A 9408-nucleotide genomic window follows, 5' to 3' on the forward strand; every position below is an offset into this window, starting at 1 on the left:
GTTAAACTTACATTGATATCTTTTTCTTGTGGAGTCAATACTCCTAAAAATATAGGGGAGGAAGATGACAGCTCAAATAATTCACTTGGGGAAAATAGGCTTCGCTCTCCCTGCTTTATTGGAATTTTAAACTCAATGGAAGTAGGAGTACGTTCTATCCCCCATAGGACATGATCCTTCTTTTAAAGAGTATTCTGGTTTGTTAGTATTACAGAGCATGTAGGGTTGAATACAGCCTTGGTCTGCTGTTGATGGAAACCTGAGCACGTCTTAACAGATCCCCTGGAAGGATCTGTTAAAGACCGGCCCACAGTCAACACAGGTCAGTTTCTTGGACTGTCATGGCTGATGGTGTTACTTTAAAGAATCCATGGGAGCCTAAATTCATAGGCCTCAATTCTCCATTGCATCTAAACAAAGTCAGAGGGGAATGCAGGAAACTGCAGTGCTGTTCCCCCACCCCAGTGGGAGGGGTAACAGAATATACCCGTATGTCCACTGTTGCAGTAGTCTTTGTATAAGGTATGCCAGGTGAGGTATTATTTGAAAGCTCATAATCTGGTCAGTATTGTCCTGGTAAGATGTGGGGCAATGTTGTATGTAAAGTTATAAGATTCCACTGTATGGTGTTATTAGCACATGTTCCAAGTTGGGGGAGTGGCCAAACCAATCCTCCAAGGGCAAACGGACACCTCAGCCAGGTGTAAACAAGGCCAATGGGCCAATGGGCTAAGTGGCCATTCTTTGGCAGGAAAAGGGGCGTGGGTGACACATCTACATCTTAGCAAAGTAACAGCATGGAGTTCCCTTCCACAGAGACTGCCTGCGGCCTTGCTCCCAGCTGGAAATGTTTCTCAAACTGGGGGGACAGGAGTATAAAAAGAAGAGGCAGACACCCTTCTCACTCACTGCCCATCAATTCACTGCACGAGAAGGGACAAAGGAAGCAGCCATTAAAAAGAAGGAGAGTCCTGGCCTAAAAAATTTGGCCGGTAAGATTGAGAGCATGTGGTAAGAAACTTTGCTTTGAATTTACCTTAGTTTATTAAGTTAGGCATTAGTTCCATTTTTATCTCTATCTTTCTTGTAATCATTTCTGACTTTTATGCATCAGGATTTGTATTCACTTAAAATGTCTCTTTGCAGTTGTTAAACTTCTCTTATTGTTTTATTTAATCCAGTGTGTTTCAATTGAAGTGTCTGGGGAAACTCTGTTTGAGATGATAAAATGTGAGCATGTTATTTCCATTGATGAAATAACAGACCTATATACATTTGTATTGTCCAGGAGAGGGCTGGGCAATACAGGACATAGCTTTCTGGGATTGGAAGTGTGTTGGGGTCACCTTGCTTTATAATTCAGGCTGGTTAGAACCCAGGTATGTGCTGCAGCCAGCCACCTTCACAGACACAGCAGAAAGACTTGTATTCTGGAGGCTGTTTTTGAGCAGTCCAGGCTGGAGGCTGCAGCAGCCAAGCCGTGTAATGGCATCCCAGGCTGGAGGGCAGGGGTGAGCCAGCTACTCATTAGTCTGGATTGTAGCCTGGGTATATCACAGAAGATGGAGTAGGCAAGGCCTGATGTAAATTAAGCCACCAGTATAAAATCCCTAAGGGCACTGCAAAGCTAACTTGGGTCATCAGCACCAGGGTCTGAGCATGCAGGCCAGCCTGCCCCAGAGGTGAGCAGCCACACTGAAAAGCCCTACTCTCAGTACCAGGTCTTTGCTGGTGCTGCAGTCCCTCGTGATTGTGGGTAGGGCTTCTCGGGACATCTCCCATGTTCTTTGTGCTGCAATAAGCTGAGTCACTCTGATTCTTTCCTGGAAAATTCTGGAAGAACTTGTTTGTCCTTCTGGTAATAGCTCATCTTAAGTGATCACTCTCCTTACAGTGTGTATGATAAAACCCATTGTTTCATGTTCTCTGTGTGTGTATATAAATCTCCACACTGTATTTTCCACCAAATGCATCCAATGAAGTGAGCTGTAGCTCACGAAAGCTTATGCTCAAATAAATTTGTTAGTCTCTAAGGTGCCACAAGTACTCCTTTTCTTTTTTACAGTGGAACTTTGGCAATACATCTGAGGATTATCAGCGCTCGAGTGGTTTATCCTCCTACATCCTCACTGCAAAGTGGGCAGGTGACCAGCCCGAGCGAAAGTGGAACCTGGACTCTAACACCCCCGCTGTGCCAGCCAGCCTGGCTTGAAAGCACCACTAAACCCAGGTGTGTTTTTTGACTGGTTGGGGCAGCACCAGAGTAAGGGCCTGTCTTAACTCTGCAGCGAAGGCAGACCCTAAGTGACTTTATACCAGATAGGAATGGGGAGTTGTACTCCACCATGTCCCCTCCTCCCTTCACTGGCTGTCCGTGGGGGGTGGTTGGCTTCACTGCCTCCACCAGCTTTACCCCAGTGCACAGAGAAATGCCCTGCTCACCAGCCACTACTGAAATCTGCCTTCTTCACTCCCTTTAAGCTGCACAAAGTGGCTGGAACAGACAGGAGAATCCAGCCTAGACTATTCTTCAGATTTGGACTATCTGAATCTTAACATTATTGGAACATAACTTTGTATTTGTTTAATTTTTCATCCTGACAGGCACTTTATTACATTGTGATGGGCTTTACAGCTCATTTGCTGGTTGCTCCATTAAGACACCGATGTCATATTTTCTCCATAAGATCACTACTTTAGAACAAACATCATAAATTCCACTCACTGGAAAGTTACCAAGACAGTTCATCTCCTTTCAGAGCATGTGTGATCCTCCTGTGCTTGAAGGATCTGGCTCTCGGAAACATTTCAAACTGTGTAATGTTGTGGAGAGGAGTAGAGGTAGCTACCCTTGTTCTTTTTTTCCGCTCTTATAAAGCCGAGAGAGAAAAATAAGGGACACGGAAGCAAAGAAGGAGAGAGGAAGTGTGATCCAGTGGCCACTGCACTGGGTCTCAGGAAACCTGGGTTCTGTTCCCAGTTCTGCTGTTGATGGGTGGTGTGAACTTGGGCAAGTCACTTCTCTCTCTACCTCTGCTTCCCTTGTCTCCGTATGGTCTGTTTGGACTGCAAATCCTTCAGGGCGGGGACTGTCTCTGACCATGTGTATACACAGCCCCGAGCATAACGGGGCCCAGTCTCAGTTTGAATCTGTATTTGTATTGCAGGAGTACCTAGTAGAGGAACAGGTAAGAATCAGAGAGACCTAAAGAAAAAGAGGGATGGGGACAAAGTGGCAACAAGAGAATTGTGAGAAAATGGGGAGAGAGAGGTAACCAGCAACTGAACTGGTAATGAAAGTACTCAGAAATATCTGACTCTTGTCATTTGAAAAAGGATATAGTGTGTGTTTTGGGATTGGCGGGAGGGATAGACTCCAGTCATATATAAATAGTAACAAATCGTTATCATAGAATCATAGAATATCAGGGTTGGAAGGGACCTCAGGAGGTCATCTAGTCCAACCCCCTGCTCAAAGCAGGACCAATCCCCAACTAAATCATCCCAGCCAGGACTTTGTCAAGCTTGACCTTAAAAACCTCAAAGGAAGGAGATTCCACCACCTCCCTAGGTAACGCATTCCAGTGTTTCACCACCCTCCTAGTGAAAATATTTTTCCTAATATCCAACCTAAACCTCCCCCACTGCAACTTGAGACCATTACTCCTCGTTCTGTCATCTGCTACCACTGAGAACAGTCTAGATCCATCCTCTTTGGAACCCACTTTCAGGTAATTGAAAGCAGCTATCAAACCCGCCCTCATTCTTCTCTTCCACAGACTAAACAATCCCAGTTCCATCAGCCTCTCCTCATAAGTCATGTGTTCCAGTCCCCTAATCATTTTTGTTGCCCTCTGCTGGACTCTTTCCAATTTTTCCTTGTAGTGTGGGGCCCAAAACTGGACACAGTACTCCAGATGAGGCCTTACCAATGTCGAATAGAGGCGAACGATCACGTCCCTCCATCTGCTGGCAGTGCCCCTACTTATAGAGCTGAAAATGCCGTTAGCCTTCTTGGCAACAAGGGCACACTGTTGACTCATATCCAGCTTCTTGTCCACTGTAACCTCTAGGTCCTTTTCTGCAGAACTGCTGCCTAGCCATTCGGTCCCTAGTCTGTAGCGGTGCATGGGATTCTTCTGTCCTAAGTGCAGGACTCTGCACTTGTCCTTGTTGAATCTCATCAGATTTCTTTTGGCCCAATCCTCTAACTTGTCTAGGGCCCTCTGTATCCTATCCCTACCCTCCAGCGTATCTACCACTCCTCCCAGTTTAGTGTCATCTGCAAACTTGCTGAGGGTGCAATCCATGCCATCCTCCAGATCATTAATGAAGATGCTGAACAAAACCGGCCCCAGGACTGACCCTGGGGGCACTCCACTTGATACTGGTTGTCAACTAGACATGAAGCCATTGATCACTACAAGTTGATCCCGACAATCTAGCCAGCTTTCTATCCAGTAATGAGCTGCCAAAATCTTAACAACCGGTTCCATCCTCGCACCATGAGGGGGTCGTGGCCCACCCCCGCCCCACGGGGACTCCTGCCCCATCCAACCCCCTGTGTTCCTTGACCCCCCCTGGCCCCTGCCCCATCCACCCCCCTCCCTTGTCCCCGACAGTCCCCAGAACTGGGTAGGAGGGTCTCGTGGGCCACCATAGTGGGTGCCCACCCCACCCCAAGAGCCAGAGGGACCTGCCGGGGGGTGAGGTGGGGAGTCCCGGCGATGCTTACCTGGGGCAACTCCCAGGAAGCATCTGGCAGGTCCCTCTGGCTCCTAAGGGCGGGGGAGCGTAGCTGGGGGGGATCAGGGGGAGCAGCTGCTCCCCCCATTGATCACATCAAAAGTGGCGTCTTAGGCACTGACTCCCTGGGTGCTTTGGGACTGGAGCCCCCACAGGGAAAATTTGGTGGGTGCAGAACCCCCACCAGCAGCTCCCCGCCCTGCCCCGCGCCTGGCCCCAGCTCACCTCCGCTCCGCCTCCTCCCCTGAACCTACCGCCCCGCCCTGCTTCTCCATGTCCTGCCCCCCTCGGCTTCCCGCCAATCAGCTGTTCGGTGGCAAGCCGGGGAGGGCTGAGAAGCAGGCGGCGGCTTCCCGCTCGGGCCCAGGGAGGCGGAGGTGAGCTGGGGCTGGGAGCGGTTCCCCTGCGCCCCCCACCGGGTTACCTGCTGTGGCAGGGGCGGCCCTCCTCTGCCCCCCTCCCTGCACCAGCTCACCTCCGCCTCCCTGGGCCTGAGCGTGAAGCTGCCGCCTGCTTCTCAGCCCGCCCCGGCTTCCCGCCTGAACTGCTGATTTGCAGGAAGCCTGGGGGTGGGGGGCGGAGAAGCAGGGCAGAGCGGCACATTCAGGGGAGGAGGCGAAGCGGAGGTGAGCTGGGGCCGGGCGCGGGGTGGGGCGGGGAGCTGCCGGTGGGTGCTCTGCACCCATCAAATTTTCCCCCGGGGTGCTCCAGCCCTGGAGCACCCACGGAGTCGGCGCCTAAGGCGCCACTTTTGGCTGGTTGTTAAATTTAGAAGCCCTTTTAGAGCTGGTTGTCCCTCACGGGAAAACCGGTTCTAAAAGGGCTTCTAAATTTAACAACCGGTTCTAGCGAACCAGTGCGAACCGGCTCCAGCTCACCACTCTTTCTATCCACCTTTATAGTCCATTCATCCAACCTATACTTCTTTAACTTGCTGACAAGAATACAAAAGCTTTGCTAAAGTCAAGGAATAACATGTCCACCGCTTTCCCCTCATTCCTTGAGGACCTGCTCCATGATTTTTCCAGGGATTGAAGTGAGGTGGCCTGTAGTTCCCTGGATCCTCCTTCTTTCCTTTTTTAAAGATGGGCACTACATTAGCCTTTTTCCAGTTGTCCCCCGATCACCATGAGTTTTCAAAGATAATGGCCAATGGCTCTGCAATCACATCCGCCAACTCCTTTAGCACTCTCGGATACAGCGCATCTAGTCCCATGAACTTGTGCTTGTCCAGCTTTTCTAAATAGCCCCGAACCACTTCTTTCTCCACAGAGGACTGGTCACCTTCTCCCCATGCTGTGCTGCCCAGTGCAGTAGTCTGGGAGCTGACCTTGTTCGTGAAGACAGAAGCAAAAAAAGCATTGAGTACATTAGCTTTTTCCACATCCTCTGTCACTAGGTTGCCTCCCTCATTCAGTAAGGGGCCCACACTTTCCTTGACTTTCTTCTTGTTGCTAACATACCTGAAGAAACCCTTCATGTTACTCTGAACATCTCTTGCTAGCTGCAACTCCAGGTGTGATTTGGCCTTCCTGATTTCACTCCTGCATGCCTGAGCAATATTTTTATACTCTTCCCTGGTCATTTGTCCAATCTTCCACTTCTTGTAAGCTTCTTTTTTGTGTTCAGCAAGGATTTCATTGTTAAGCCAAGCTGGTCACCTGCCATATTTACTATTCTTTCCTCGCTCAATAATTTTATTATCAGTTTACCCTAAAAAAAATATATATATATTTTTTTTGTGGTCATATAAGGAATCCCTACTTGAATAAGTTCTTATATGAGCAAAGATTTGTAGCGCCAGGACTCAGGTCCCTACTTACCAGTATAAAGGTTTGTAGGATCAGATCCTAAGTCTCAAAAGCAAAGTCATTTATCAAGTGCTAAACATTTTCACTAAATGGAGTGGTGGAAATAAGGTTCATTTAGGACCTGATTCTGCACTACTTCTTTCTCAGGCAAAACTTGCACTGAAGCCAAGCCAATGGTTTCAATGGAGGTTTGGTTTGAGTAGTGACTGCCCCAAAGTATAACGTTAATAACCAGAGATTAAAGGCTCTAAATGCCCTATTATAAAGTTTCCAGTTATTTTCTCATTAATCTGTCAAATTTGGGGGGGAGGGAAGCAGGCAAAAGTGGGGAGAGTAAAAGGCAAGAAAGAAATTGGCAGCAGGAAGCAGGCATTGCTGGGTATTTGTTGACATGTAAACAATGCTATTGTAGCAATACTGAGATATTGATGAGTAATGCTCATGCCTTGGGCTATCAGCTCCACACTGCTCTTTCTAGTGTGAAGCTGCCCCCCAGTTCCCTGAACTGACCAGTAGAAATGCAATCGACCCAGCATAGAGTAGGTCAAAAAATTTCTGATGGAACAGTTTTCCCTAAGTGCCATTTTGTCAAAATCAAGATTTTCTGTGGCAACATGTTCATTCTGTGACTAAATTCTGTTGAGGGAAAAAAAAAAAAAGAGGGAAATGAAATTTGTTTCAAAATTACTTTTTTACTTCAAAGTGTTTTATTTTGTTATAATGTCATTATGTTAAATTATAAGATACATTTTTAAAATGGTCAAAACTGGAACAAAACGTCATGTTTTACTAAAACAGAAAGAAAGGAGAACTTGTGGCACCTTAGAGACTAACAAATTTATTTGAGCATAAGCTTTCGTGAGCTACAGCTAATGCATCCGATGAAGTGAGCTGTAGCTCACGAAAGCTTATGCTCAAATAAATTTGTTAGTCTCTAAGGTGCCACAAGTTCTCCTTTTCTTTTTGCAAATACAGACTAACACGGCTGCTACTCTGAAACCTACTAAAACAGAATGTTTCAATTGACGTGAAATGAATTTTTTTTTTTCAGAAATCTCATTTCACGGGAATCTTTGAATTTTTTGGCTTTGTTCCAATTTGGAATGAAAATAAAGTTTGAAATCACAGAAGTTCCAGTAGAACAGAGATTCCAGTTGCCACTTCTCTCTATTCAGGAGTTTTGAATGTATAAGTTAGGCAAGATCATGCCCATTGTTTGGCTGAAGATGACCACGGCTTTTGAGATGGTTCCCTTCCACTTATCATGGATGGGGTTAGTAGGCCAGGAAATTCCATGAAGATGACCTCAGGGAAGTTTCTCCAAATCTTCTGCTCAAGGGGGAGGGCTTCAGAGGCCACAAGCTTAAGGGGTGCATGTAGGCACCCAGTGCTAGGGATCTCTAAGGAAGGGGACCTCTATTCCTGTTGAAGATTGGCTACTCCCCCTTGCTTCTATGGTTTCCCCTTCACAATGGCAGCATGTCATCTACAGAAACCAGGCTGCTGTTGACCAAGTGTACCCCACATCACATGCCTGAAGGCACACATGCCTGAGTGCGGATAACTGGTTCGAGATCTGCTGTAGCTGGGGGCAAGAATGCTGTGGGTGGCAGCTCCAATGCCTCCCACATTAAACCCTATGGAGCACCAATTGAGGGGTCTCCGTGTTGTCCGAAACAGAGGATTGATGCCACAGAGCTGCTATTCTTCTCTATACCTGGGGCAAAAGGGATGACTGGCCCAACCCATTAGCAGTCACTTTTCATTCCCTTCAAAGTAGAGCAAGAATGAAATGTTTCATCTTTGCTCATGAATAACCTGAAAGTGCTGACTCATCACAGAAATATGAAATGAGCAAAGCAAGCCTGGCTTTGTGCAGCAACGTCCCTCTCTCCCCCACAAACTGCCCTGTGAGTCACTGGTAAGACCCCTCAGTACAGAGCAATGAGAATTCCCTGACTGTCTCAAACAATATTCTGCAGACTTCACTGCCTCCTGCATCAGCTGTCTGCCCCTTATCTTTCTCTTTGATGGAAAGGGTTTGTCTCCCTTAGACAGCTTTATCTGATGTAATGTGGGGCATTGTTTTAAGCTGGGCGAGGGAGTTGTCAGAGGGTTTGAGACCAGCCAGAGAGGTCAGACTCTAAGCAAGGGGAGTGATCCTTTATGTGGGATAAAGTCAGCTTAGAGCGGGTGCATGCAGGTTTACTTTTCCAAGGTGCATCCTAGACACCACAATTCACTTAATATCTGAAAGTGATAAAAATCTGAACAGAACAAAAACCCATGAGATGAAGTGTGACTACCTGGGTTATTAATAAATAAACCATTAAATGGCCTCATGCTTACACATGTGATGTTTGCCTGAACCCAAGATAGAAGGGTAAAGATGGTTGGGGCTACAGGGACCAGTTCAGACCCCAGCACTAGTTAGGGTTGTCTTATTATTACATTAGCACCTAGGAGGCCCAAGTGAGATCAGAGTGCCAGTGTGCTAGGTACTGTACAGGCACATTGTAAGAAACTCTCTCTGCCCTAAAGAGACACAGCAGACAAAGGTTGGGAAAGGAAACAGACCCACCAAGAGATGAAGTGACCTGTCCAAGGTCACACAGCAGCTCAGGCACAGATCTAGGGATGGAAACCTAGGTCTCATGACTCCCAGCCCAGTGTCCTGTCTACCAGAACACACCGTCCTCTGTGTTCCTAGGGAAAGAAAATCTGAATTATGGCCTCCTCTCTGACATGTCCCTGGGGTGTTCCTTACTTTGGGCACTGAGAAGGGGGTAGATAGAACCAGCTATGCCAGTTCTACACTATTGGGAAATGGTGCTACACCTGTGGAATTACA

At 47.3% G+C, this 9408-nt stretch overlaps 1 long non-coding RNA gene across 2 annotated transcripts; it reads left to right on the plus strand.

Annotated features, from left to right (window-relative positions):
• Positions 1–858: 858 nt before the first annotated feature.
• Positions 859–8826, plus strand: LOC119863715. 2 transcript variants are annotated; one of them, XR_005295712.2, is made up of 3 exons: positions 859–1011; positions 2066–2230; positions 7609–8826. It is a non-coding gene; the product is annotated as an uncharacterized LOC119863715 (long non-coding RNA). The 2 variants fall into 2 exon arrangements; XR_005295713.2 differs by having other exon boundaries at positions 866–992.
• Positions 8827–9408: the final 582 nt, after the last annotated feature.

This window comes from Dermochelys coriacea, chromosome 11 (assembly GCF_009764565.3).
Source record: "Dermochelys coriacea isolate rDerCor1 chromosome 11, rDerCor1.pri.v4, whole genome shotgun sequence".
NCBI lineage: Eukaryota > Metazoa > Chordata > Testudines > Dermochelyidae > Dermochelys > Dermochelys coriacea.